This window comes from Perognathus longimembris, chromosome 23, assembly GCF_023159225.1.
Source record: "Perognathus longimembris pacificus isolate PPM17 chromosome 23, ASM2315922v1, whole genome shotgun sequence".
Taxonomy (NCBI): Eukaryota; Metazoa; Chordata; class Mammalia; order Rodentia; family Heteromyidae; genus Perognathus; species Perognathus longimembris.
The window spans coordinates 22,849,509-22,876,990 of record NC_063183.1 but is presented as its reverse complement, the minus strand read 5'-3'; the positions used below and the strand labels follow the sequence as shown (position 1 = coordinate 22,876,990).

At 44.4% G+C, this 27,482-nt stretch overlaps 1 protein-coding gene and 1 long non-coding RNA gene across 2 annotated transcripts in view; one reads left to right on the top strand and one right to left on the bottom strand.

Annotated features, from left to right (window-relative positions):
• The window catches only part of Myo1e (myosin IE), a 127,022-nt gene that overhangs the window by 98,165 nt on the left and 1,375 nt on the right, over positions 1-27,482 (bottom strand). The window lies entirely within an intron of this gene.
• LOC125341139 lies at positions 1,622-13,325 on the top strand. The gene is made up of 3 exons (XR_007208886.1): positions 1,622-1,821; positions 11,799-11,803; positions 13,307-13,325. It is a non-coding gene; the product is annotated as an uncharacterized LOC125341139 (long non-coding RNA).

The window sequence follows — 27,482 nt, the reverse complement described above, 5'->3', positions numbered from 1 at the left end:
CCACTTGAGCCACAGCTCCACTTCCACCATTCTGCTAGGTAATTGGAGATAAGCGTCTCACAGACTTTCTTGACAAGGCTGGCTTTCAACCATGATCCTCAGCTCTCAGCCTCCTCGTGAGTAGCTAGGATTAGTGGCTTGAGCCACCAGAACCAAGCTTCTTTTACTTTCCTTTGAATCCTTCTTTCTCACACCCTATATCAGATAGCTACTAATTACACAGCCAGTCCTCCTTTGTATGGTGCTGTGGCTCAAGTGGTACAGTGCTAGCCTTGAGCATAAAGAGGCTCAGGGACAACACCCAGGGCCTGAGTTCAAGCCCCAGGACCAGCAAAAGAAAGAAAGAAAGAAAGAAGAAGGAAGGAAGGAAGCAGCAAGGAAGGAAGGAAGGAAGCAGCAAGGAAGGAAGGAAGGAAGCAGGAAGGAAGGAAGGAAGGAAGGAAGGAAGGAAGGAAGGAAGGAAGGAAGGAAGGAAGGAAACAAAAGAGAAATTTCTGTCCACTGAGGCACCACTGGTCCATTATATGCCCAAGGTAGGCTGGTCCATGTTTGATTCAGAAAAAAGGCCTAAGCAGCAGGAGACAAAGTGAGGCAGGGCAGAACTGTCAAGCCATCAAACTCCTACTTGCAAGAAAGAAAATCCATACAAGAAATTCTTGGGCCAGAGTACAAGCTCTCACTATCTCAAGAATTCTGTGCATGCTGATTTGTGGCTGATCTAACCTGTCACACGGGGTGGCGGGAGCATTCTTCACCAAAGCCAAGTCTTTCTGAACTGAATCCTTGCCAGAGCTAGTTGACCCTCATAAAAGTCCTTGACAGCCGAGTGGCTGCCATTTCTCTCTCTGCTTTCAAAAGCTGCCTGGCCATCACCCCATTCCAAAGAGAATAGACTCTCTCGAGCTTCAGACGGGAGGCCAAGATGCTAATTAACTTGTCCCAAGTCTGCCAAAAAAAAAAAAAAAATTGTGGGCAGCACTTTTTCTTCTTGCCAGTATTAGAGGGAGAAGAGAAAGAGATGCAAAGGAATAAAAGCCAGAAAGAACTCTGATCACCATTTTTATTTTGAACATTTGTCCCTTCCCATTCTCTGACCATTTCTTGTCAGTATGAACTGGTCTTTCATTACAGAATCTGAATTTCTTTGGTAGGGGTTGATACTGCATAGCTCATTCTACATGGGAGGATTCACAGAGGATTTCCAGCTCCCCTACCATGTTGCTTTCACAATTTCGTTGAAAGCCTGTTGCTATATAAGGAAGATTGCATACAGAGCAAAGGGTGAGTGCTGAAGTTAGAAACTATAGTAGGGGGATTAACCAGCCCAAGTCCCTATGAAAGGTATTACCAATAACATATGGCTTCCAGCCTGGTGCTGGTGGCTCATACCTTGTAATACTGGCTACTCAGGAGGCTGAGATCTGAGGATCACAGTTCAAAGTCAGCCTGGGCTGAAAAGTCCATAAGACTCTTCATTCCAATTACCACCAAAAAGTTAGAAACAGAGATACAGCTCAAGTGGTTGAGTGTCAATCTTGAACAAAGAAGCCAAGGAAGAGTGCAAGGCCCTGAGGTCAAGCCCCAATTCCAGCACACAGGCACACACACACACACACACACACACACACACACACACACACACACACCCCACAGAATGGCTTCTAAATGCTAAGAATTAACTTCATGGTTTTATCAACAGCCCAGTCAAATGAATAATCTCAGTAGCCCAGGAGAATTCTAGAATTTGTACTACAGAATGTAATTCTAGAGGCATATTTTTGCTAGTTCTGCCTTCCTTTCTAGGTAGAAAAGAAAATGCATGTGATATTTGTAATTTTCTAAACATAAAAAAGGAGCATTACATATCCCAGTCTTAACTCTGTGAAATCCACCCATTTTCCACCTACCCTCACAAACACTTATCTATCCATCCATCCACCTACCCATCTACCTATCCTTCCACCCACTCATCCACTCATTCACCCATCCATCCATCCACCTATCCATTCACCCATCTACCTATCCACCCATCTACCTATCCCCCATCCACTTATCCATTGATATACCCGTCTAATCATCAACCCATCTTCCTATCTATCCATCGATCTGACCACCCATCTATCCATTCATTCCTTCAATAATACCTCCTTTGTATGAGTTGCAAGTCAGAGGCGAACACCATAGGTCCTTGACCTGCTTCAGACTGTTTATAGTCTAATGAGATAGACAGACACATCAACAAACCACCCCAAAGCTCACAGCCATGTATTGTGACACACTCTTTTCCCTCCCCAAAGAAACTTGTAACGAAGGCTAAGAACTGATAACTTAAGACTTTCAGCTAATGTTGAGTCCTAACAACCTGCTAAATAGATGCTCAAGGCAAACTCACAGTCACAAATGTAAATCTGAGACAGAAAAGAATTGCGAAAAAAGCAGTAATGAGAGACACTTCTAGAAAGAGCTAGAGGGGCGGGACTCAGTGGCATTGTGCTTACCTAGCTGGGAGGCAGCCCTGGGTTCTACTCCCCAACACTAAAGGACGAGTGTCATTCACAGATGGCCACTCCAGCTTCCTGTCCTCCGCCTGGGACCTGAAGGGTAGCACAGAGATTGGGGCCTTGTCCTACACTGGTGTCCGTGCTGAGTACAGTGGGGTCCCTACTCCCCAAATCTCATATAAGAGACAGAGACTGCCAAAAAGGTTGGTGCTGCAGGAGGGAGCCAGTGGCTCACGCCTGTGATCCTAGGTACTCAGAAGGCTGAGATCTGAGGATGGAGGCTCAAAGCCAGCTCCGGGCAAGCAAATCCATGAAACTTATCTCCAATGAGGCACCAGAAAACCAGAAGTGGTGCTGTGGCTCAAAGTGGTAGAGTGCTAGCCTTGAGCAAAAGAACCCAGGGACAGTGCCCAGGCCCTGTGTTCAAGCCCCACAACTGACAAGAAATAAATAAAAAATGAATGTTGCTGTGATGGGGGGGGGGGGGGTGTGCTGGAGGGAGAGACACATTGTCAGGAACTTTCATAGTCCTGCATGTGGGCTGATCCCATCTTTTTTTTGTCTGTTTTTGTGCTAGTTCTGGGGCTTGAACTCAGGGCCTGGTCACTGTCCCTGACCTCTTTTGCTCAAGGCTAGCACTCTACTACTTGAGCCATAGCACCATTTCTGGTTTTCTGGTAGTTCATTGGAGATAAGAGTCTCATGGACTTTCTTACCTGGCCTGGCTTCAAGTCATGATCCTCAGATCTCAGCCTCTTGAGTAACTAGGATTACAGGCGTGACCCACCAGCACCTGACTGAAGTAAGCTTTTTTTTTTTTTTTTTTTTTTTTTGCCAGTCCTGGGGCTTGAACTCAGGGCCTGTCCCTGGCTTCTTTTTGCTCAAGGGAGACACACTTGAGACACACACAGCACCACTTCCAGCTCTTCCTGTTTATGTGATGCTGAGGAATCAAAGCCAGGGCTTTATGCATGCTAGGCAAGCACTCTACCACTAAGCCACATTCCCAGCCCAAAATAGGCATCTTTTAACTCAAGTATCCTTCCAGCCTTTCCCTGCTTCTCTAGTTCTTAGTGCTAGGCATCTCAGCTAATAGGAACTGACTCTGAGAGAAAAGACTGCTCAATGCCTTTTAGGTCACCTTTTTAATGTCAGAAACTATCACCAGGAGGCTAAATCTCTACTCACAAATTGCCTTGATAATTTTCATTCTAAAAGCCAGTTCTTCAAGCTGAAAAGTGAAATTAAGGGAGAAAGTGAAACCTGCAACATTTTTTTTTTAAAGATACAAAAGCCTTTTGTGAGGAACAATGCAGACCAAATGAGCATTTAAGTCAAGTGTTTTTGAAGTTCAAAGTGCTTACCTAGCAGGTGAAAAGGAAGCAGAAACAGAGACAGAGATGGGTTAAGTGGAAATTACCTTGCTTACCTGGCTGTTTTAAAAACATCAGCAGCTATGACTGAAAGTAAAATCCAATCAAGTCATGGGCCTAGATTTTATTGATTTTTTTTAAAAGCACATTTGTCTTTTTGTTGTGTTTGCATCCTATATCTTAAATCAGAATGTACCTTACAACTGATGGAATGTCTAAATTTGGTTTGCAATGTTTTTCTTTCTCAGTGACATTATTCAGGCACGAGTGGCCTACAATCCTAGCTACACAGGGGGCTGAGATCTGAGGATCATGAGTCAAAGAAGCCCTCGGGGCAGGAAAAGGCCATGAGACTCATCACCAATTAAGCACCAGAAAGCCAGAAGAAGAGCTGTGGCTCCAATGGTAGAGCACCAGCCTTGAGCAGAAGTGCTACAGGATAGCAGCACCCAGGCTCTGAGTTCTAAGTCCCAGGACTAGCACAAAAACAAAAGACTTCATTTTTCCATCTGTCAAATGTGGGATATTGAGTGATTTCCAGAGCTCCTTCTGGCTCACTGAGTCACAATGTGGAAACATCTGGAATCTTCTAAAAGCACAGTGGGCAACACCTGAAGCCTCCCAAATAATGGAGATGCGACACTCATTCCTCACTTGTCTTACTTTCTTTAGACACTAAACGCAAATCAAGCTCAAAGGTTTATTAGTTCCTCTTCAACTTAGGTACATTTTTTCTTAGCAGGTGCTTAAAAGAAGAAAGAAAAAGAAGAAGGAAAAAAACCCCACAAATACACAAATCTCACTTCCCTTGGAAAATTGCACAGTAGAATTAGTTGGGGGGAGGGATGAAGTAGAACTAAGTCACCTTTCAATTCTAAATCATGAGTTATTTTTCAATGTCACAGGCAGTTAAACGTTGATGTTTAAATAATATTCCGAGGCTGACTCCCACACAATGGATTTACATTTTCATGATTATATTACCCTATTTTTGTCTACAGACCTTCCTTTTGTGTTCAAAGAAGACATTGCCACTTGTGTATTTTATAGCTCTGCTGCAACTAAAGATGATGTAATCTCCCACACACAAATCCCTCCCATTGCCAGAATCTGTCTCTCTTATTGGCTGAGACTAGGACCCACCCTTCTCCCTAAGCAATGTAAAACAGCCAGCCAGGGAACTCAGGGCAAAGGGCAAGATGAGTACCAGGCTTCAGGCAATTGGCTACCTTCTCCTAGGAATGTGAACCTGGGTGGGGCTTACAAGGTGGGGTCTGAGTTGGAAGGGAGGCCAAAATAACACCATCTTCCTTTTGTGGGGCCTCTCCCTTGCCCCTTCTTTTCTGGGGATTGAACAGGATTCTAGGGCAGAATGTACTCTTATCATGAAACTGCACTCCCCAACCCATATTCCTACTTTTGTTGTTGTTATTGTTGTTAGCACTGTGGTTTGAAATCAGGGCCTTGTGCTTGCTGGGTAGGGCCTGCTACCACTGAGCCCTATCACCCAATCATGTTCTGCATGGGTTATTTGGGGGGTAGGGTCTCACTTTTTTTTTTCCCCTAGACAGGTACCTGGAACTCAATCCACCATCTTTAGGCTTTTCTATCTCCTTTGAGATGAAGTCTTTTCAACTTTTTTGGCCCAGGCTAGACTAGACCCTTCCAATCTCAGTCTCCCAAGTAGCTAAGATTATATGCTTGAACAACTGGCATGTGGCTTTCAAACATAGTATTATGGGGTTTGAGGGAGGGGGTTCCCCATCCCTCCAAGAGTCCACCACTCAGAGAGTCTCAAGCAAAAAAGATGGACTTATTGGGGAAGCAAAAAGCGAACTGACCCGCCAGGGATGCAGCATAGACTTGGGAGCTGAAACTGCGGCCCCCAACAGTCCTCAAGCTGGGGTTTATCAAGGTAAAAGTGTAGCACTGATGTGGGTTGATGCAGGGGGTAGAGCAAGCAACAAACAAGTAAGCCATTTGCAGAAGCAGAATTTGGGGGTCAGGTTGACCTAATAATCAAGATGGAGTCAGCTCTACTCCCCCCAACATTTGCTACCATGTTCTCCAAATCAAAATGGCCTCAGCTGTGCTTCCTACAACAATAGGACCTTAAAAATGTATTTTGTAGAAATTTCAGGAAATTTAGTTTTAAATACTCCTTGCTATGCTGACACTGAGTGCACATTATGTAAATATTTGCATTGATTTACTTTAAAAATAGCACTGAAGCGGAACAAGCCTGTAATCTTAGCATGAAGAGACAGAGGTAGGAAGACAACAAGGAGTTTGATGCAGCCTAAAATACATACTGACTTCCTGTCTCAACATGACGACGATGATGATGGTGTGGTGATGATTATGATGCCTGGCACCAATGGCTCACACCCATAATCCTAGCTACTCAGGAGGCTGAGATGTGAGGATCACAGTACAGAGCCAGCCCAGGCAGGAAAGTCTGAGGGACTCTGATCTCCAATTAACCTCCAAAAGCGGAAGTGGAGTTGTGACTCAAAGTGGTAGAGCATTAGCCTTGAGCAAAAAGGCCCCCAGGGCCCTGAGTTCAAGCCTTAAAACCAACAATAAGTAAATAAGCCAAACACTGCAAGCAAGCAGGAGTGGAGGGCCAGTTGAGAATAGGCCACACCACTCCAGTGAGAACAGCAGCATCGGTTTCTATGGATCTGTACATACATGGAAATAATAAGCTATGCATAAGAAGGCATGGGGGTAAGGAAAGGAGAGAAGACAAAGCTGGGGGTGGGCTACCATTTCCAGAACCATCTCTTGCTGGGCTAAAAGGTGAGGTGCCTACATCTTTGCAGGAACCATCTAGATGTCAGGAATGAAGGAGGCAGGGATGTGGCTTGTCTGCCAGCCACAGCTGCTCTAGAGGTGACAGAGCTTCGCATTGTTGCATTGCACCCAGGGGGCAGGGCGGGCCAAATGACAGAGGTATCGCAGAGAGTGACAGAAACTTACAGGCCTTTGCATAGGTGAGTGGTGAGAAAAGAGGAGCACCAAGGTGCATCCCCTTGGCCTGGGATGGCCAGACCAGAGCTGGCTTTACCTGTGCACTGGGAGAAAACACAACTCAGGACATCAACACTTGTTAACACCGCAAGAACCACCTTCATTCAATGAAATGAATTACTGATAGACTGAAATATGGAACCCAAGAGTACTGGGGGATGAGAAAGTTCATCTTACAACCTCCATAAAGAGCCAGATATGATGGTGACGGGGGTGTTGCTATATTTCATAGGACGTCTGATCAGTAGGATCATATGATGATATGGAAAGTTCGAGTTCACAATTCCAGCTGTTCAGATCTGAACTTGATCACAACTGTGTTAGGTGGGAGGTAGAGCTCAGTGGTAGAGTACCTACCTGCCTAGCATGTGTGAAGCCCTGGGTTTGATCCCTGGTGCCATAAAAACACAAACCCAAAAATATGGAAGTAATTTTGTTGTTGTTGTTTGTTATTGCTTGGGTTTTTAGTGGTGTTGGTCCTAGAGCTTTTATTGATATTGGAGGAATATCTGACCACTGTGACCGAAAAAAAAATAAACAAAAACCTCTCCTGTGTGGAGGGGACTTCATGTACTGAGCAGTCGGCAACAGGCTGTGGACAACACACAAGTCTTTGTGGAGTTAAGCATGTGAAAATCTAAGACATATGGACAAAAATAAGATACCATTTTGGCTTTGTTGGTTGGTTTTTTTGGTGGTAGTGAGATCTGAATTCAGATTCTCACCCTTGTGAGGCAAAGAAATCTATCACTTGAGCTACACACATCCTTAGTCCTTTTGCTTTTAGTTTTTTGTGTTGTTTTTCAGATAGGGTCTTGTGCTTTTGCCCAGTCAGCCTGTGATTTCCCTACCTCCACCTCCTGAGTATCTAAGTTTACGTGCATATCCCATCATGCCCAGTCGGTAAGCATAGATTCAAGAAAATGAAGGTTACCAGGTACCGGTGGCTCAAGCCTGTCATCCTAGCTACTCAGGAGGCTGAAATCTGAGGACCCCAGTTCGAAGCTAGCCCCAGCAGGAAAGTCCGTGAGACTCTTATCTCCAGTTAACCACCAGAAAAACCAGAAGTGGTGCTGTAGCTTAAGTGGTAGATGTGGCTCAAGTGGTAAAGTGCTAGCCTTTAGCACAAAGAGGCTCAGGGACAGCACCCAGGTCCAGAGTTCAAGTCCCACAACGGACAAAAAAGAAAAAGGAAGGAAGGAAGGAAGGAAGGAAGGAAGGAAGGAAGGAAGGAAGGAAGGAAGGAAGGAAGGAAGAAAATGAAAGTCCAGAGACCATTATTCACTTGAACGCGTTGACCAGGCCTTACTCTCTTTGCTTAACTGCTGAGGAAAGTAGCTTAGAGAAGTTAAGCAACTGTGCACATGGCTAATCAGGAAGGGATCAGGATTTTACCTAGTACCCCACCAGTTACATCACTGACGTCCTAGTGATTGCTTTCTTGATTAGAAGGCAAGACTCCAGGTGGAACAAGCTCACTTCCTGAGCTCTAGGCACTGTGAAGACAGTCTCCTCAGAGCTCACGTTCTAGCACCTAAGACTTGAGGCCAAAGTGACTCACTCTTACGTCGAGCTATCCCACATAGAAATCAGTGAGGCAATAGCCAGGCCTTGCTACTCAGGAGGCTGAGGATTGTGGTTCAGAGTTGGCCCCGGCAGTGAAGGCAGGGAAGTTTATGAGTCTCTTATCGCCAATCAACCACCCAAAAGGAAGTTGAAAGTAGAGCTGTTGCACAAGTGGTGGAGCACTAGCTTGGGGGCAAAGAAGAAACCAAAAAACTCAGGGACATGGCCCAGGCCCTGAGTTCAAGCCCCAGGACTAACACAAGAAGAAGAAGAAGAAGAAGAAGAAGAAGAAGAAGAAGAAGAAGAAGAAGAAGAAGAAGAAGAAGAAGAAGAAGAAGAAGAAGAAGAAGAAGAGAGCATAACAACAATGGCATGGCTTACCTAATAATGTACCAAGGCCACATAAAGGTATACAACCAGGGCCAGAGACCCCAAAAGCTTTATAAAGCAGTCCAACTCATGAGACACCAAAATAACCAACCCAACATATACACTGTTGGGGAAAAAATTTTGGACCCAAAAACTTAGAATTTGGCCTGTACCAAATGCAAAACGAGAGAGAGAGAGAGAGAAAGAAAGAAATCTGACATCTGTGCCAAGATGCTGCAAGTGAAAAGTGAGAAGACATTCTAGAACTTCTCAAAGTCAGGGGTAGGGGGGAAAGGGGGAGGAGGCAGAAGCCCACCCAAACTTTCCCACAAAGTCATGCTCCTTCCAAGTTCATGACAGACATCACATGACCAGATCTGGACACCACCAGTTGTCAAACACCCAGCACGCCCACTTCCTGTATAACCACAACTCCTTTTGATTCTTTCTTAAGGTCTTGAAAAGAGCAAAGCCCAGCGTACTCTGGCTTTCTAGAGCCCTCTGGCTGATTACAGCCTGAGATCAAATCCCCATAGAGAGGGTGGACTGGTATTTCAAACAGGAAACATTGCAATGAAGATTAATAATTTACCAGTGGCCTTACACAAATATTGTTCACAGGAAGGAGAAGGGAGGGCAGCAGACATGTTTCAATGAGAAAGTCAATCTGATCACCTTAGCACTTTAGGAAGCAAACTATTTTAAAAAAAAAATCTCTTCCTTGAATCCAATCTTTATTAATGCGGATGGTTCTTTAAAAAAAAAAAAAAGGAAAAAGGATTAATCATTTCCAGCTTCAGAATTCCACATGTGGATTTTCATATTCTCTGCCCAGATAAAGGAATACATTAGCCAGGCAAAGGCCAAGATCAATGAGAAACCACAACACATTCCTAAGCAGTCATAGATATTTTGCATGGCTTGAAATGCTTTAAGAAGGCTTTGCTTTGCTTTTAAAGGTTAAGAACCAAAGTACTGAAATTAAAGATCCCAGAAATCAAGCAGCCTGCATTTCTCAGACCACTCAATGTTGACTTGAAGGATCATTTAAGGTAAACTTCCTTGCCCTCTCTATTGGTTCGAGCTCTGAGAGTCATTTTGTATTAAGTTAAACTGACAGTGTCATGTCAAAAAGGGCAGGCTAAACACAGACGAAATGACTTGTGAAACACAAGAATCCGCAAATGGCCCCAAACTCTAACTCAATGTATAGCTAATCTACAGGGCAAGAAAGTACTGACAAGTATGAGAATCTGATCATTTTTTTCCCCAACTAAATTATTAAGCATGTGATTTTTTTAAAAAATTCCATAATTGAGCCAAGTGTGGTAGCTCATGTGTGTGGTTCCAGCACTCCGGAGGCTGAGACAGAAGGATCGAGACATTTGAGCCCTGCCTCCCTGCTTATTTTGGTAAAGTCTTGTAACATTTTACTGGAATATATCCACATTCGATCATTTGTGTAGTTTCCAGTTGATTTTTAGGGGATCATGGAGGCCTTGAGTAGTTGCAACTCAACACTGTGGTCTACAAAGCCTAGAGTGTTCACTATCTGCCCTTGACAGTCTGCTGACCTAATAATGTATGCATACACTGAGGGGAATCAGGAGGGACAGTCTGGATTTCTTTTTTGAGGGGAGAGGGGGAACCCTAGCACCAAAGTTTGAAGTCAGAGCCTTAAGTTTACTGGCTCGCTTGGCTGGTGTTCTACCTGAGTCATGTTTCCAACCCAGCATTTTGCTGGGTAAGTCAAGGGAGTGTCTCATGGACTTTTCTGCTTGGGCTAGCTTTGAATAGCCATCCTGCAGGTCTCAGCCTCCTGAAAGGCTAGAATGACAAGTGTGACCAGCCAGCGTTCAACGAGGAACCACATCTTTGAACTAAGGGAAAAGCCCTGATGTGTGCAATTAACATCACCAAAGTGTCAGAAGAGAAATCCTTGGGAACCAACTGAATAGAAGAGGGAAATCATGCATAAATAGTAGGAAGAGAGAAACAACCACACACCTCTCTTTAGATTGTAGAAGATCAACATCAGCCTCCAATTCTTTCTTCCTTTCTTCCCTCCCTCCTCTCCTCTTTTCTTTCTCTTCCTGACTCCCTCTTTTTCTTTCTTGTTTTCCATTTCTCCTTTTTCTTTTCCTGTCTTCTTTCTTCCTTTCTTTTCTTTCTTTCTCTCTTTCTTTGTGTCAGTACTGGGGCTTGACCTCAGAGTCAGAACACTCTCCCTTAGCTTTGTGGCTCAAGGCTGGTGCTCTACTACTGAACTACACCTCTACTTCTGCCCAGGCTACTTTTTTAGTGGAGATCCTCAGATCTCAGCCTCCTGAATAGCTAGAATTACAGACATGAGCTACAGCACCCATCCCAAACTGTTTCTTAGTGTGAAATTAGGTCGACATACATGTCATTGTGCAGGAAAGAAATGGTTCCAAATGATTAGTACCTCAGGCACCATTACAGTCTGCATTTTACTTCAGCTAACAATGTAGTAATGTGTGTCTAAAATGAATGTAAATAACCCTGATAAAGATATACTAGTGGGTCATTTTCACTTAACTGGGAATTATTTTAATCCTATGTTTTTTTCTCTTTCCATTCAACTAGTTCTAGCACTTCTATTCTATAATTTCACAGTTTGATTTAACTACCTTGCAACTCTTGTTTATTATTGTAGGGTAGGTGCAGGTAATGTTCAAAGGACATGAGAAGAATCAAATGGCTAATTTTAAAGTAAGGATGATGTAGAGCTAATTCAGGTCAAATGAGCTCCAAAGCTCCCTTTGTTCGCCTAAAATCTAGGCATTAGCTAAAAACTGACTTCTAAGTATGCATTAAATATGAAGGCCAGAAGTACCCTACAATTTTGCAATGTGGTAGTCCTTGTACCTTTCCCGTGGCCTCAAAGCACCCTGGGAGCAAAGGAGGCAAAGCAGCCATTATTTCCAATTGGCAGGTAGGGTCCTGAGCTCCCAGCTCAGATCAGCTGTTCAAGTCCCAGATAAAGCAGAATGTGATGTCTTGGAATCGCTGCTCCATCCCTTCTGAGAATAACAAGATGGCTAAGTCCAAGAATTCAGCCCATTTAGTGGGAGTGAACTCTGGGATTTTCTACAGCACTAACAAGCACCCCGACTTTGTCAAAACTCAAAGTAAACCCAGTTGGGCACCAGTGGCTCACACCTGTCACCCCAGCTTCTCCGGAGGCTGAGATCCAAGAATCGTGGTTCAAAGCCAGCCTGGGCAGGAAAGTCTGAGACTCTTATCTCCAATTAACCAGCAAAAGGCTGGAAGTGGAGCTGTGGTTCAAGTGGTACAGTGCTAGCTTTGAACACAAAAGCTCAGGGACAGTACCCAGGACCTGAGTTGAAGCCCCAGTACTGGAATGCATGCACGCATGCACGCACGCACGCACGCACGCACGCACACGCACACACACACACACACACAGGGCAGGCAGCTGTGACAAAACCAACTTTGTTCAACCAAGGTGAACTTGATCGTAAGTTTGCTAAATATGAACATCCATCAGACAAAACTTTTCATAATGTAAAGCACATGGTTTGGATTGGGTTCTTACTAGAATCAAGTTTGGCAGCCTTAGCCTACAGTACCAGACTTAAAAGAACATTCACGCTCTAGAAGTCTAAAATATCTTCCTCGTAAAGTTCTTACAGGACAAAATAAAACCCAACCTTTGAAACATCCTCACTTAAGTCATCTCTTACACACGTGCTGTCTTATTCTCGCCTTCCATGATGGGCAAATGTGGTTAGACAAAGCTCTTTCCTTCCCCTCCTTCTCACCTGAGAAATGTCACCCAAGATGAATCAAACTAAGCCCTTGTGGAGAAAGTAACCTCTCTGGTATTTGCAGATGCAGCTACTAGAATGAATTGACATGGCCCCCTGGCCATAATAATTGCATGGAGAAGAGGAACAATTAAGAAGCTTAAAAACAAAAAATTGGCTAAGCACTGGGGCCTCATGCCTAGAATCCTAGCTACTCGGGAGGCAGAGATTTGAGGATCACAGTTCAAAGCCCGGCTAAGCAGAAAAAAGTCTGTGAGAATCTCATCCCCCATTAACCAGCCAAAAGAGGCAGAAGTGGAGCTGTGGCTCAAGTGGTAGAGCACCAGCCTTAAAAAAACAACAACCAAAAACAACAACAAACAAACTAGCCGGACACCAGTGGCTCACACCTGTAACCCTAGCTACTCAGAAGGCTGAGATCTAAGGACCTCTGTTCAAAGCCAGCCTGGGCAGGAAAATCTGCGAGACTCTCATCTCCAATTAACCACCAGAAAACCAGAAGTGGCGCTGTGGCTCAAGTGGTGGAGTGCTAGTTTTGAGCTAGTGGTAGGCTAGCGCTCTACCACTTGAACTGAAGAGCTCAGGGACAGTGCCCAGGCCCAGAGTTCAAGCCCCATGACCACCACCAACAACACCAAAAAAGCTAAGATAGGCTGGGAATATGGCCTAGTGGCAAGAGTGCTTGCCTCGTATACATGAAGCCCTGGGTTCGATTCCCAAGTACCACATATATAGAAAACAGCCAGAAATGGCACTGTGACTCAAGTGGCAGAGTGCTAGCCTTGAGCAAAAAGAAGCCAGGGACAGTGCTCAGGCCCTGAGTCCAAGGCCCAGGACTGGCAAAAAAAAAAAAAAAAGCTAAGATAATTGAGACAAAAGTGTGTATCACTGGACACTAGGGACCCTGCCAGGAGGCTGCTCAGAAATGGAGCTGCCAATTGGGCCCTGCTCCGGGTGCATTCTACATTCACCTGCCTTACACCCATCCAGAGCCTTCTGAAGAAGGGACCATGGCTCCTATTCCCTAAGAGCAAGCTGGCCTCATGCTCACTCAAGCTTGCTTACTTGGCCTGCTGCTCTACTACTTGAGCCATGCCTCCAGCCTGGCCTTTTGATGGTTATTTTGGAGATGGAATCTCTTGGACTTTTCTGCTGGGCTGATTGAGATTCTCCAGATCACAGACTCTTGAGTAATTCAGAGTATAGGCCTGAATCACCACTATCTAGCTATTCATTTATTTTTGTCATATTGTGGAATCAAACACAGAGCACTGCACATGCTAAGATAGAGTGACATCTCCAGATGCAACAGTTTTGTTCTTTCTTTCTTTCTTTCTTTCTTTCTTTCTTTCTTTTAAATCCCTTTGTTTTGTGAGTCCTGGGGCTTGACCTCAGGGCCTGGGCACTGTCCCTGAGCTTCTTTTGCTCAAGGCTAGCACTCTAACACTTGAGCCACAGCACCACTGGCTTTTTCTGTGTATGTGGTACTGAGGAATCAAACCCAGGGCCTCATACATGCTAGGCAAACACTCTACCAACTAAGCCACATTCCCAGCCTGACTCCACAGTTTTAAAGACATTTTGCCTTGGAACTTGGTCACTCTGACACTACATTTTCACTGGAAGAGAAAAGGAAAATGAACTGCCAAGCACTCATTTAGAAAGAAACATAATTAGGGATGTCTTGCCCAAGGAAATATAAAGATATATTCTCAAACTAGAGTAATTACATAGCTACAGTACTTACAGATTCAAGAATAGAGGAAAGGATTTACAGAACAGAGCCAACTGGAAACAAAGTATCGGTGTGAGTTTAACATATGATCAAAATGATACTTTAGAACAGAAGACAATAAATGCATTTTACTTTATTGGGAGGGAGAGTGGAATTCAGGGCCTCACACTGGCTAGACAGATGATGCTCGACTCTTCTTGCTCGAGTTATTTTGCACACGCAGTTTAACACTTTTGCTCTGGCCAGCCTCAGACACAATCTTCCTACCTATGCTTCCTGCATAGCTGGTATTGCAGACATGTACCACTTTACTGTGCCCAAGAAATAAATTATTTAATAAATTATTACTTTAGAACAAATAGCTATCCGTTTGGAAATAAGTTGTGTCTCACACCTCATAAAAGTAAGTTCCAGATGCCACAAAGAGCTAAATTTCTTAACTGTTTTTTGGGTTTTTTTTGTCTTTCCTTTTTTGGTACTGGGGATCGAACCCAGAACATTGCTAGGCCAGCGCTTTGCCATTGAGCTACATCCCAGTCTAAGAGCCAAATTTTTAATAGACCTCAAAGAGCTGGAGCAAATATATATTTACTTATATAATTTGAGAATTATGAAAATTGTGAGGAAAGTATTAGGAAGTTATTATTACTAAATATAAATTATTATTTAGGAAGATTTGGGCATGGTAAGATGATGGTAGGCAGGAGTGAGGGTGGGGGAAAGGACAATCATCTGAAACCTTATTAGCAATTACTATTTAGTAATTAACTTACCTTCATTAACATGCCTTCTCATGTGCCCCCCCATCTAAATATTAAGGCAGAAAAGGGTATTTCCCTTCTTTAGTAATGCATGACAAATTATCTACCAGACATGGAAAGGTGAACTGAAATCTCTCTATTTAGAAAATGTCAATTCAAAAGCCTTCTTGAAGTTACTCAGCTAGTTGAGGGGGGAGGGAGGTTTGATGACTTCTGTCTAGCATTTTCCAAACAGCTAGGCACCTGTGGCTCGTGCCTGTAATTCTAACTACTCATAGGACTGAGAGCTGAAGGATCTCCAATCATAGCCTAGAAGAGTTTATGAGATTCACTCTCCAATTAGCCAGCAAAATGCCAGGCTGGGGAGGTGGTTCATGTGGTAGAGCGCCAACAATGAGCAAGAAAGTTAAATGAGAACATGAGACCCTGAGTTCAATTTCCAGTACCAGCACTGAAAAGAAAATTAAAAAAAAAAACCCAAACAAACAAAGCATAAGCTTGGCTAATTTGTTTCCTTCTGATTTCCACTCTCTGTGATGGCATCTCCAAAACAAGAATTAAAGTGTTTACATCTCCCTGAAGCAGTAGATGTGGAAGCTGGAGGCTGGGAAGATCAGAGAATCCACCTCAATCTTCCCATCTGCCCCTCCCATAGCTGGGATTACAGGTGTACAACTCTGTGTCCGATTGTATGTATTGCACTGACATTCAAAGTATAACCCCTCGGAAAGAAAATGAAAACAAACTCATCGTCCTTTCTTTAAAAAACAAACCAAACCCCACCCCACCCCCCAAAAAGAACTGACATTGAAGTGGAGAGTTAAGGAATTCTGTCTACTCAGTTTCAGGAAACAATTGGGGGGGGGGGAAATCCGTGGTCTTACTAGGCAGCCTCCTGCCTCCCCCTCAGGGGCAGAACAGATCCGCTGGACTGCCCAGACAGCTCGCAGCACTGAGCAAGAGAGAAGGAAAAGAATGCAGACACAAATGCAAAGGACAACAAGGAAGCAAAGTTGAGGGATGGCTCAGTGGTAGCGCCCTTGTCTGGTACACGGTTACATTCCCAGGTGACAGAAGGTGAGAAAGAGGGGGGACGGGAGGGGAAGAGGGAGACAGAGACAGAAATATCAGATGAGGCACTCAGAGAGGAGGGGAAGGGCAAGGAGAGAGGGAGAGAAAGAAGGAGGAGAGGAAGAAGAGAGAAGGAGGGCGAGAGGGAAGGAGACCAGGTGAAACATTATCTGCCTCAGGGGTCACTTGAATGCCTAGAGGGAACTTAATGTCCCAGCTCCAGTGTTGGGAGACCAGGAAATGCAGCTAAATTCTAGAAAATACCAAAACATGTCACTCATCCCTCCCCTCAGGAGCTCAGCATCTGTCTGGATCCCGAGACTTGCCCACAAGCAGATAACCATTCAAGATTCCCGTCATTTGGTCTCACCCAAAAAAAACCACAGCAGAGACTACAACCGACCCATTCTTAGATGTAAATTATTCAAGGTGTCTGGGCTGTGGGCTTTTTGCTGCTCCTCTAAGGATGAGTGGCAGGGACAGGAAAACTGGTCCTAGAAATTGCCCCGGCTAGGCCTGTGCTGCAGCCAGGCCCTAAACCTTCCTAGGAGACTCAGTTCCTTCATTCATTCAACCAACATGGCTGGAGAATCTAGTGGATGCAAGGCAACAGAGGAACAGGACATTCTGGCTGTCCAGCTGCAACTTACACATTCCAGAAAGATTACTGCAACCTCCCATCAGCTGGGATTGAGATTGTGATGCTGTTTTGGTTACTGGTAAGAGGAGTTAAGTCCAGAGTCTCATATTAAGCATGCGCTCTACCACTGAGCTATAACCTGTATGTAGCTTTAGCCATGCTTTTTTTTTTTTTTTTGTAATATATAAGTTTATGAATGAGAGGTAGCCTAGCCTCATAATCCCAGCTACTTGGGAGGCTGAGATCTGAGAATCAGGATTTGAAGCCAGCCAGGGCAAGAAACCATGAGATTCTTTTCTTCAATTAACCACCAAAAAGCAGGAAGTGGAGCTCAAGTGGTAAGAGCACTAGCCTTGAGCACAAGAGTTCAAGGACAGTGCCTAGGTCCAGTGTTCAAGCCTTAGGATGGGCACACACTCACTCATACACACACACACAAAGAAGTGACAGGTAAAAGGTGTGTTAACTACAAAGGAGCTAGCAATGTTAGGTTTCTGGGCACTATATTGGGGGGAGGGAGAGTGAAGAGACTTTATGAAATGCTCGCTTGGGCATGATTCGAACCCATGTGAAGATTCCTACAAGAAAGGAAGAAGCAGTGCTCGTGACTCACGGGACCCCAGGATCAAGGTTCAAAGCTGGCCTGGGCAGACAAATCTGAGCATTTTAACCTCCAATTCACCAGGGTAAAAGCCAGAAATGGAAGTGTGGTTTAAGTGGTAGAGAGCCAGCCTTGAGCAAACAAGAGTGAAGCCCTGAGCTCAAAGTCCACTACGGACACAAAAATAAGCAAATAAAGAAGGACTGCGGTCCTGACACATTACAAAGTCCTTTGATCTAAAAGATTTGACTTAGATTGACATTACAAAAATGTTTTTAAGCTGGGCACTGGTAGAGCGCACATGTAATCCTAGCTACTCAGGAGGCTGAGATCTGAGGATCATGGGTTCAAAGCCATCCAGGGAAGAAAAAGTCAGTCAGACTCTTATCTCCGATTAGCCAGCAAAAAATTAAAATATAAAAAAACAAAAGTGGAGCTGTGGCTCAAGTGAGAGCACCAGTATTGAGAGAAAAGGCTGAGACGGGTGTCCAGGCCCTGAATCCAGGTCTTTCCCCACTCCAACACGTGAAACATTAACACACTAACCAGCATAGCTTTATACCTGGAATTTTTTTTGTCACAGGTAATAAATTAATCTTGACTACATTGTCTGTGCATTGTGGGTACAGTGTATAAGGTTCTGTCATTTTTCTTTATTTTTTTCTCTCTCTCTCTCTCTCTCTCTCTCTCTCACTTTCTCCAACACACTCTCAGGAAAACACCTATTGAGAGAAAAACCACACCTAAGATGAAGTGCTCTCACAACCAGGCCAAAGACTTTTAAGAGCAAACACTAAGCCATTCAACACCAAAGGAAAAAGCCAAGAAGGCAGAGAAACGTTCTCCAGATGCAAATAAGGCCAGGAGAAATTTCTCCAGGGCAGAATAAACAGAACAATTAAGCCATTAGCTCCACTCCGGGGAGAAAACTGCCCTTCCGAGGTTGAGGTTCAGTTCTCTGACAGAAAAGCAAAAGCAGTAAACTCCCTCCCTCCTTCCCTCCCTCCCTCTGCACTCCTCTTTCTGTCTCACTTTCTGTCTCTGTCTCTGTCTCTCTCTTGAGCTACAGGGCCACTTTAGTTTCCTACTGGTTCACTGGAAATAAGAGTCTCACCGACTTTCTAGTCTGGGTTGGCTGGGCTGGCTTTGAACTGTGATCCTCAGATCTCAGCCTCCTGAGCAGTTGGGGTTATAGGCATGAGCCACCAGTGTCTGGTGGACCGTGGTGACTTTTATTTCTGCTTATGCCACGCAACAAAGAGCAGCTCCACCGGTTGGGGAAGGACAGGGAGGGGGTGGGACAATACGGGGACAGGTTGGGTGGCTTTGGGCAATCACGTCACTGTCTTTGGAAGGGCTGGAAAGACAGGAGGAAAAGTCAGACTCAAAGCTTTCTGGGACCACAGCGCTTCCTCCCACAGCCCCACAGGCTGGTATCCTGGTTCTATTAAAAGAAAACTGAAAGGAAGCCCCACTGTGGTTTTATCTGAGGGGGCTATTTTTATCTCAGAAGAAAACATTTCCAGTTTACAATCAGATGACACCCACCCCCCCCCCATCCCTGGCCTGCCAGCCATCATCCATTCCATTCATTGGATACACAGCTGCTGCAACAGGTAGACATGAAAAAGTTTGGGGCCAACCTGCCACCCCACAGGTGATGCTGGGGGGGGGGGGGGGAAACGACCAAATCAACCCATGAGGATGACAATTGACTATCAAAGGAGGGCAGATGAATAAGTAGATATTCAATTAACTTAAATATGGATAGGAGGGCCCCAGCTGTCTTGCTGGCCTGCACTGCACCATTGGGGAGCACCAGCTAGCTACTCAGAACGCCTCGTCCTCCCCACGGTTCACCCCGGTTAGCCTAGCTACTCAGGAGGCTGAGAGCTGGAGATTGAGATTCAAAGCCAGTCAGGGTAGAAAAGTCTGAGAGACTCTGAGCTCCAATGAACTAGCAAAAAGCAGACACGAAGGTGTGGCTCAAGTGGTAGAGGGCCAGCCTTGAGCAGAAAAAAGAGAGCATACCTGCATGAGAGAAAGCAAGAGAATGGAGTGAGAAGAAGAAGGAGGTACTGAGTTCAAGCCCCGGGACTGGCAGAAAAGAAAAAGGAAAGAGAGAAAGGGGGAAAGATAGAGCATTGTCAACTACCAAGTACAACTGCTACAAGACACTGGAGCCTCTGATCACAGCCCAACAAAGAGGACAGGCCTTCCTTGTCTCAAAACAATGCCTGCCACACGGGTGAGCCACATGCACTGGGCTGAACAAGAAAGTCCCTTGTTATGGTGGCCTTGATTGGTTCCCTTGTGAGCAGGTACGGACTGCATCCAGTCCTTGCATTCCAAGATACAGGTACAAATGAAGAGAAATAAATAGCAGCTACGCACTCTTTGTACTAATTGTACCTAAATGGGGTGGAGGTATGGCTCAAGTGATAGAGCTCCAACCTTGAGCTGAGAAAGCCAGGCAAGAGTACAAGAGTACTGGTGGCTCACGCCTGTAATCCTAGCTACTCAGGAGGCTGAGATCTGAAGATGGAGGTTCAAAGCCAGCCTGGGCAGAAAAGTCCCCGAGAGATTCTTATTTCCAATTAACCACTCAAAAACCAATGTGGTGCTGTGGCACAAGTTGTAGAGTGCTAGCCTTGAGCACAGAGAGGTTCAGGGACAGCACCAACAACAAAAAAAGAGTGCACAGTTCCAAGTTCAAGTCCCAGTACTAGCCTCTCTCTCTCTCTATCTCTCTCACTCACACACACACATACACACACACACACACACACACACACACACACACACCAGCATAGAATGGAGGTATTTGTGGATGAAACACTGATATCTATCTCTGCCTCAGTGATTAATGATTTCTGGAAGTCTTGTGCCCAAAGCAAAATTAATTCTATTCAATTTGCATCCTTTACAGGAACCCACAGATGGTTTGGGGCCCACACACTATGGAATTGACATGGGGTTATTTTCAGAATCATCTTACAGCCCAAAAGACATGACTTTCAGTCAAGGGGGAAGAAATATATTTTTGACTATGTAGGGAAATATCTTTTTTCATATTGCTTGATGCTGGCTAAAAAGGCAGAATTAAACTGGGTGCTATGGCTCATATCACTCAGGATTAAAAGTATGAAGCCAACCTGGACAGGAAAGTCTGTGTGAGACTCTTATCTCCAATTAAACACCCAAAAGCCAGAAGTGGAGCTAAGGCTCAAGTGGCAGAATACAGGCCCTGAACATAAAAATCTCAGGGACAGTGCCCAGCCCAAGTTCAAACCCCAGAATGGACAGATGGACAGACATGGACACACACACACACACACACACACACACACACACACACACCACAAAGGCAGAATTAGGGCAGCAAAAAGTCTTCACCTTACCTTGAGATTCATGAGTTCCACTCTTCACTCCAAAAAAGACAACCAATCTAGTCTAGTTTGGCATGACTTATAGCTCTAAGTCTGAGCTTGAAATGTTTATTTCCAAAAAGCTTCCCTAACAGAGGGAGAATGATTGCTTTTTTTTTTCTTTTTGTTGTTAGATTTTGCTTTTACTTTTTCTTTCTTTCTTCAGAAAATTTGGAATCCAATTGAGTTTCCATCAACACAAAACAAGTGTGGCTGCAATCCTCAGGACTTGAGAAAAACAACTTGAGGATGTACCAGGAACATGGCTGGCTTTTGTGTCATAACAAAAGCTTTGGGAGACCAGCCAGAGGTAACAAGCTATTGGTGATCTTATTCCTCCTCCATGACTTCACCCAATGAAAAACAGCTAAGGAGGCTGAGATCTGAGGATCACAAATCAAAGCCAGCCCATGCAGACAAATCTGAGAGACTCTTATCTCCAAAAACCAGCTCAAAGTGGTAGAGCACCAGCCTTGAGCAAAATAGCACAGCAAGAATGCGAGGCCCTGAGTTCAAACCCCCACTACTGGCATACAAAGAAACAACAACAAAAAGCTGAAAGAAGATAAGTGGAATCTCCTTTCTCATATTGACTTTGGGCTTTGCCAGGTGGCTTGCTTTTCCCAAAGAGGACAATAACAAATACAATAGAACCTAAAGTTTCAGCCATGTTGGTTGTAAAAGCTCATTGTGTTTTGCAGTGCTGGGTAACCCTGCTGTGGTTGGGCTATTACTACGTAAACAAGCTGCACCCGATGGTGGTGGCGACCAAAGATCCAGAGCTAAGTGATGCAGATCGCCCCAGCAGGGAGCCAGCCAGCTCCCAGACCAGTGGGCGAGGTCACTCTGGCTTGTGTTAGTCCCAGCACCAGCTGACCACACACATCAGATGAGACTGTCTACAGGGAAATAGACCAGCCAACACACAGAATCATGAGGAAAATGAGAAATATAAAAACCAGAAGGTTTGGAATCATTTGATAAACCCAAAGATGCAAAGGTGTATTTATAGAATCGCTTAGGACATAGGTGCTGATGGCTCTTCACACACATTCAATGGGACTTTGCTGATTTGATGGTGTATGGTGGCAGTCATTAAAATTCCATGACAAGCTATGTGCTGGTGACTCACGCCTGTGATCCTAGTTACTCAGGAGGCTGAGATCTGAGAGTCACAGTTCAAACCCAGGCTGAGCAGGAAACTCTTGGGACTTTTATCTCCAATTAACCATCAGAAAACTGAAAGTGGAGCTGTAGCTCAAAGTGATAGAGAACTAGCCTTGAGCTAAAGAACTCAGGGACAATGCCCAGGCCCTGAGTTCAAGCCCCAGGTATTACCAATGTGCTTTAACACACATCAGGTATGTCTCTTAAGTACGGCTGTCATAAAGATATGTTAAAACAACAACAACAACAAAAAAAAAACCACCTCTGCTGAGATGCCCCAAAATCTTTTCTCTGCCAAAATAAATTCTGAGGTTGAAATTCAAAATACTTTGTGTACCATTCCTACAGAATGTGCTTTGTACAAGGCTGAGATGTTTATTTTTAATCCCTGTGGCATTTAACCTTTAACCCCTATTTTGCTCTGTAAATATCCAATCCAAGTGAGGTTAAAAAGAATTAAAAGCTAGCAAAAGAGCTCAGGGACAGTGCCCAGGCCTTGATGAGTTCACGCCCCACAACTGACAAACAAGCAAACATCAGGAGCTGAAGATTTCCTGGGCAATAAAGTACTGTGCTGCCTATATCAGGCCCCCAGTCAGACCCTGAGCACCCACAAAATTAGAATAAAAATTGCTGGATTCTGGTAGCTCACACCTGTAATCCCCACTACTCAGGAAGCTGAGCTATGAGCCCAATTTGAATCCAGTCTGAACAGGAAAGTCCATGAGACTCTTACCCACAATGAACCACCAAAAATCTGGAAGTAGAGCTATGGCTCAAGTGGTAGAATGCCAGCCCTGAGTAGAAAAGCTAAGAGAGAATGTGAGATCCTGAGTTCATATTCCAGTACACGTACACACACACACACACACACACACACACACACACACACACACTCGAGAGCAAGCACAGTCCAAAAAGAATTGTACTCTTTACCTGACTAATGTAAATGTAACCCCTCTGTACATCACCTATATATTAATAAATTTCTTTTAAAAATCACCACTGAAAAACTTTCCATCACATCAAAGTAAAAAGTACAAGTTGCTGCTTATATAATCTGTGTTATAACTATGTATGTAATACATTATAGGGGCTGGGAATATGGCCTAGTGGTAAAGTGCTCGCCTCGTATACATGAAGCCCTGGGTTAGATTCCTTAGCACATGTATAGAAAAAGCCAGAAGTAGCGCTGTGGCTCAAGTGGCAGAGTGAGCAAACAGAGGCCAGGGACAGTGCTCAGGCCCTGAGTTCAAGCCCCAGGACTGGCAACAAAACCAAAACCAAAACCAAAACCAAACAAAGTAATACATTATATATATTACAGTTACATGTTACATGTAATATATAATTATATAGTGCATTCTATATTATATAATTATATACTTTAATATATAATATGCATTGTGATATAATATATTGTATATTATATACGTAACAAATGACTCAGCTTAGAAATTCATGGCTATGCATATTTGTATATCCCACTATGAAATGCATAATACCTGTAGTTGTCTGAGGTTTCCAGTATATTTCTGCATGTTAGCTGGATGCTGATGGCTGAGAATCTAACTGTAATCCCAGCTACTCAAGAGGCTGAGATCTGAGAACTACAGTTAGAAGCCAGTCAGCCAAGGCCATGGGACTCTCCAATTAATCACCAAAAAAGCCAGAAGTGGAGCTGTGGCTCAAGTGGTAGAATGCTAGCCTTGAGCACAAAAGATCAGGGACAGAGCCTAAGCTCTGAGTTTAAACCCCAGGACTGGCACAAAACAAAACGGTATTGAGAAAATGAACCCAGGGCTTCCTGCATGCTAGGACTCTAACACTAAGCCACATTCCTAGCCACAAACAGAATTTTTTTTTTTTTTTTGCCAGTCCTGGAGCTTGAACTCAGGACCTGAGCACTGTCCCTGGCTTCTTTTTGCTCAAGGCTAGCCCTCTACCACTTGAGCCACAGAGCCATTTCTGGCATTTTCTGTTTATGTGGTGGTGCAGTAGAATGGAACCCAGGGTTTCATGCATGCTAGGCAAGCACTCTACCGCTAAGCCACATTCCCAGCCCCCAAACAGAAATGTTTAAGTGCATTGTCTTTTTGGTTGGGTTGTATTGTTTGGGCCAGGAGACTTCTAGCAACGTGATAAGCAAATCAGGAGAAATGAACTAGGTTACTTTCCCAGAAAACATATTTGACATGGGCTTCACACTCCCTAAATACATGTTAGCCATCACCCCCAAGGAACTTGCTTACTTAAGAGTCAGCACTCCATCAGATTTCTATGTTTCCAAACCTGTGTTTTATGTGTGTGTGCATGTGCATGTGCGTATGTATGTATATGTATATAAGTATATGTACATAATACCCATAACATTCTCAGTATATTCAAGGAAGGAAAAAATAACATCTTTGATATTTTCCGAAGCAGTGACCAGTTCATACTTATTCAAGTATTTCTACACATCTAATTCACAGAAACCATATGAATTTGACTATTTCTGAAGCCAAAAGTATTCGGCAGAACTGCAGACATGAACTTTGTGTCTATCAGTCAAATCTCCACCGCTCATGCCCACAAAAGTTCCTTTGCATGCTAGTGAAAGAAGTCACAGTCATCTGGGCGCTGGTGGCTCACACCTGTAATCCGAGCTACTCAGGAGGCTAAGCTCTGTGGATGGCAGTTTGAAGCCAGCCAGGCAGGAAAGTCAGGGAGACACTGACCTCTAATAAACTACCCAGAAGCAGACAGCATCTAGGCCCTCAAGTCAAGCCCCAGGACTGGCTCCAAAAAAGAAAGGAAGAAAACGATGCCAGGAACTCTTGTCTGGCAGTGTTCTTGGTTTGATCAAGGTGGCCAGGGCCCTACAGTGAGCTTTCCAGAGGGAGATAAGAAGAGAACTGGAAATGGGGCCTTGTGTTCATTAATCAGAATGTCTTCCCAGTGAGTCACAACTGAATGACTCTTGGTAGGGCCCTGGGCGCAGGTGGAGAAGCTTTCTAATGGGCTACTAGCCTTCCTAAAATGTGTGTGTGTGTGTGTGTGTGTGTGTGAGAGAGAGAGAGAGTGAGAGTGAGAGAGAGAGAGAGAGAGAGGGAGGGAGAAGTGAGAGAGAGGGAGGGGGAGAGAGGACAGAACAATACAGGTGCTCTTCTAAGGGCCTGTTGTTCCCCATGTTAATTCCTGGCCACACCCACTGACATAATGACCCTTCCCTTCCGGTTCTAAGTTAAACAGCTGAGGACATTCACCAGCTAGGCAGGCCCAGACAATGACTAGAACAACAAATGAAGCTACCAGTGGCTTGATTTTGTCTTAAAGAAACATCATATTCTAACAGGAATTGCTAATCATTTGGGATGTTAATATTGTCTTCTAAGGCAATGTCATAGTATTCTAACGAATAGTCTTAAACTTTTTTTTTTTGGAACCAGGGAAGAAATGATTCATTTCATTTGGGCCAAGTGACTGGCTATCTGGAAGGTTCACCAATAGTGCTTCTCCAATTCCAGGCCAGCCAGCTGTTTCCATTTTTTTTTTCAACCAATGAATGGTGGCCTCAGAAAGTGTATCTGATGAACAGATAGTCTCCTTGGAACCGCGCACACACACACACACACACACACACACACACACACACGCACGCACGCACACACACTCTGGCACTGATGGCTGGGAGCCCAGCAACAGGTAAGTCACACCCTGCCCAGCCAACCAGCCACTCCACCTTTTCACAATGCTTCCTTTACATCCACTTGACCAACCATCAATCTACTTCAACAGCAATCAACCAAACTAAACAATGGTATTCCCAAATCCCAATTTGGAAAGTGGGGTGGGGGGAGGAGCAGGGGAAAAGGTGTGGGGGAGGAGCAGAGGAAAAGGTGGGGGGAGGAGAGATGCTGGTGGCTCACTCCTGTAATCCTAGCTAATGAGGAGGCTGAGATCTGAACAGCATTCAAAGCCAGCCACGGGGCTGGGAATATGGTCTAGTGGTAAAGTGCTTGCCTCGTATACATGAAGCCCTGGGTTCGATTCCTCAGTACCACATATATAGAAAAAAGCTGGAAGTGGCTCTGTGGCTCAAGAGGTAGAGTGCTAGCCTTGAGCAGAAAGAAGCCAGGGACAGTGCTCAGGCCCTGAGTCCACGCCCCAGGACTGGCAACAAAAACAAAAAAATAAACAAAATCAAAGCCAGCCTGGGCTGAAACATTGGAGAGACATTTCTCTGCAAATTAAACACCCCAAAGCTGGTAAACACCCCAAAGCTGGAAGTAGAGTTGTGGTTTAAGTGGTAGAGCCCTAGCCTTGAGTAAAAAAATAATATTAATAAAAATGCAAGCTCAGGGACAAAGCTCAGGCCCTGAGTTCAAGCCCCAGGACTGGCACCAAAAATAAAAGGGAAGGACGGAGTATGTAGGACTGTCAGTCTTGAAAAAAGACTTCAATGAGAGAAATTCAGTCTTGTCAAGGTTATTATGCAAGTAGTTAAATTCTGTACGATTCTTTAAACTCTTCACATAAGCACATTGATCTATATTTTATTTTAGGAATATCGAACCATGGAAAATAATTACAGCCCTTCTAAAGTGCCAGGAACACCACGAATCACATTGCTCAAGTGTAAGTGGTCAGATGCCCAATTTAGTAGTTCCACCCAAAAGCATGCTTGGTATAAATGATTTTCTTTTTGGTAGGGATTCCAAAAATACTAGACGTTAGTCTGACTTTTTAACCACCAGAGGTGTAAGTTTATTTATAGCTGAAATATTCTCTTCGGGGCAAAGGTGACACGAGTTTGGACTGTGTGAAACATGTAAAAGCATTGGTCAAAGATGCCCTTTAAAGATGTTGTTGAGGCTGGGAATATGGCCTAGTGGCAAGAGTGCTTGCCTCCTACACATGAAGCTCTCGGTTCGATTCCCCAGCACCACATATATGGAAAATGGCCAGAAGGGGCGCTGTGGCTCAGGTGGCAGAGTGCTAGCCTTGAGCGGGAAGAAGCCAGGGACAGTGCTCAGGCCCTGAGTCCAAGGCCCAGGACTGGCAAAAAAAAAAAAAAAGATGTTGTTGAAGCTTGCATATACCTTTTATCTGAAGTACTTGTACAAAGTATTTTGATTTTTTTTTTAAATCACTCTTGAATTAACAGAGAGGAGGTCAGGGGCTGCATCTGAACACTGTGGATCTTTGCAGCAGGTGAGGCTGAAGAACTTTCCAAATAATTGTTGGGGGGGGAGTGTCCCTGTGACTTAAGTTTCCCTCTTAAAGCCATTAAACCACAAGGAATCAGAGGAGATCTCGATCATGGAATCATCATCAGAATCCTTTTTAAAGTAAGTGTGGAAACTACAAAGACTTGTAGAACTTTTTTCACAGAAGCTCAAGGGATGTAGCTAAGATTATTGAGGAGGGAGGCTGGGTATGG